This window comes from Propithecus coquereli, unplaced genomic scaffold, assembly GCF_000956105.1.
Source record: "Propithecus coquereli isolate 6110/MARCELLA unplaced genomic scaffold, Pcoq_1.0 Scaffold9, whole genome shotgun sequence".
Classification (NCBI taxonomy): Eukaryota; Metazoa; Chordata; class Mammalia; order Primates; family Indriidae; genus Propithecus; species Propithecus coquereli.
Genome location: NW_012155284.1, coordinates 9,632,057 through 9,634,783, shown reverse-complemented (window position 1 = coordinate 9,634,783; position 2,727 = coordinate 9,632,057). Strand labels below are relative to the sequence as shown.

The 2,727-nt window shown below is 44.6% G+C and overlaps 1 pseudogene; it reads right to left on the bottom strand.

Annotated features, from left to right (window-relative positions):
• Positions 1-906: 906 nt before the first annotated feature.
• Positions 907-1,361, bottom strand: LOC105826557 (annotated as a pseudogene).
• Positions 1,362-2,727: the final 1,366 nt, after the last annotated feature.

Genomic DNA, 2,727 nt, shown 5'->3' with positions numbered 1-2,727 from the left:
GATGAAACTGTTTTGTTTTGTTTTCATGTTTCTACCTGGCCTGACTTTTGATATCAGTGGAAATCAGGGAGTTTAGCAAAAAAGCCCTTTGAGGTATCTCTCTTCATGTACCAGGGGCGAGTTCAAAATGCAGGGACCCATTCTTGTGTTTTACAATCCAAGACTGAAAATACAAGTGCAGAGGGACACAGGGCCGTCATGAAGCACACATACCACTTAAAAATGCATATGGTGCCCCCACTGACTGGAAGGAACACCTTGTGTGGCGACCGCCAACCTTCGACACTAAATATCTACATAGTGCCCTGCACAAAAGTAGGTCCTTAGGGAACATTCATTGAATAAATACAGGATTTTCATAGTGACAGAGAGTAAAAAGGGGAAGGATGAGAACAGACAGAATCCTTTCGTAAGGTAGGCAGCCATTATATGCTTGTGGAAAAGGCAGATTTTTAATTTTCTCAGAGAAGGAATTATGGGATAGCTGGGAATAAAAGGGGCAGGAGAGAAAATTTGTCTTTAGCAGTGGGTGGAAAGAACAATCCAAACTTCTGGGCTCTAAACCAGAAGGCACAGAGGATCGAGTGGGATCTGAAAAACTGATGTGGGAGCCCAAGGGAAGAAGAGCTAGAGGCTGGGGAGTTGCAGGGAGTGGGGACAAGTGGAAAGAGTGCAGTGCTCCTGGACGCTGGGCCTCGGTCTCCTCGTCCCTAAGGTAAGAACAAAAATACTATTTGTTCTGCCTATTCCTAAGAGGTGTTACAAGCATTCAACAAAATGGTACGTGCGGAAGTGTTTTCAAAACTTCAAAACATTATGTTAATTCTATGTGTCTTTTTTTTTCTTTTGGACAGGAAGTAGGATTTTTTGGTGGGCATGAATGAGGGGGCAGCACAGTGGAAGCCCTTATGAGTGCAGGGCCTGTCACTTGTCCAGGGGGCCACGATTGGGGATGTATTTGACCCCACAGCCATCTGGGATGAGCTGCTTCTCAGCCACCAAGTCTTCAAATTCATCCTCACTAAACTTGGTAAAACCCCACTTCTTTGAGATGTGGATCTTCTGGCAGCCAGGGAACTTGAACTTGGCCCTGCATAGGGCCTCAATCACATGCTCCTTGTTGTGTAGTTTGGTGCAGACGGACACGATGACTTGGCCAATGTGAACCCTGGCCACAATGCCCTGGGGCACCGGGTATACTTGTCTGGAGCCTGTTAGCCCCAGCACAGGACAACATCTTGTTGGTGCAGATGACATGGAAGGGGTGGAGCTGCTGGGATATGAAAGCCATCTTTTCCACAACTCTTGACCATGTACTTGTTGGCACAAATATGGGTAGCCTCCAGTACCATGTTGGACATTTTGAGTTTGGGGACCAGAAAGAAATCTAGATGAAAATGTCTATTTAGAAGTTAGAAATGTGTAGGCCAGTCTCAAAGAGAGGAGGGAATTTGGGGCTGGAGTTCAGAGTTGGGGGTTGTCAGAGCATGGATGATGGTTGGAGGCATGGGTGTCAGTGAGAACACCCAAGAACGTTATACAGAGAGTAAAGAGAGAAGGGTGTTATGATTTAAGGCAGTCCCATGGCAGAACTTGAGAAAGAGCCATAGACGGGTAGGAGGGAAACCTGGGTGATTCCCTGAGGGCTCATGGAGGTGAGAGCTCAAGAGATCAAAAAGCTGAAGAAAGGGAATTCTGAAAGTGAGCGACTGGTAATCAGGACTCAGAAAAAGTTCATGTCATGTGCATGACATTGTCTAGGATATCACTGGGGGCACAGCTCAAAGTCACATCATGAAGGCTCATCTCTCATCTCTGCACCACGACCTATTGCCAGGGCTTCAAACTCCTTCCTCCTTTTTTCTTTTTTCTTTTTACTCACACCTTCCCCTCTCCCATAACCTCACAATTCACCCATAGTCTGACTCGCTCTTGCATGTATTAATAATCTCTCTCTCAGTTCCTAACATGGATTCTGTTGTTTGGTTTGAAATTGGGCCAGTAGGGCAGTATTTGATGGTGAGAAAATGAGGCTATTTGACCAAAATGCAAAGCTGGGTCTCTGCAGACGCAGCAGAAACTCTAGGGTGCAGTCGTGTTCTCCAGTCTTTTGGTAAATATGTAAATGTGATGCCATTTGCTGCTGATGATTGATGTTTGAGTGATTGTGAAGAAGGTTAAAAGGACATACTTTACTGAACCAAAGCAATTTTACTCTGCACAGTCAAGGCAGAGAGGGCAGAGTGATGGTGCCGTGGCATTTGCACAGGTCAGATCACAGGCGGGGATGGAAATTTGACTATGTGTGCCATGAGGAATGGATGCTTAGTCTGGAAAAGAGAAGTAGGGGGTACAAATAATTGACAAAGTATTTTAATATTGATGCAGTTTAAAAATAATAATGACTTTTATTGAACCTGCATCAGGCACTGTGTTCTATAGAAGCTTTGCATGTATTATCTCATTTAGTACCTGCACCATCCCTAAGAGATAACATAATTAACACTTACATATTGCTTACTAAATGCTTTACAACAACCCTGTGAAGTAGGTACTAGTAGCATCCCCGTTTTGCGGATAAGGAAACTAAGGCACAGAGAGATTAAGGAAACTCAGCTTCTAAATCAAACTATAATAGTAAACAGTGGTACCCGAATTTGAACCAAGACAACTGGAAATCAGAGGCCAGCTGCAGCACAGTGCGATACAGCACTACCACAGGCATTT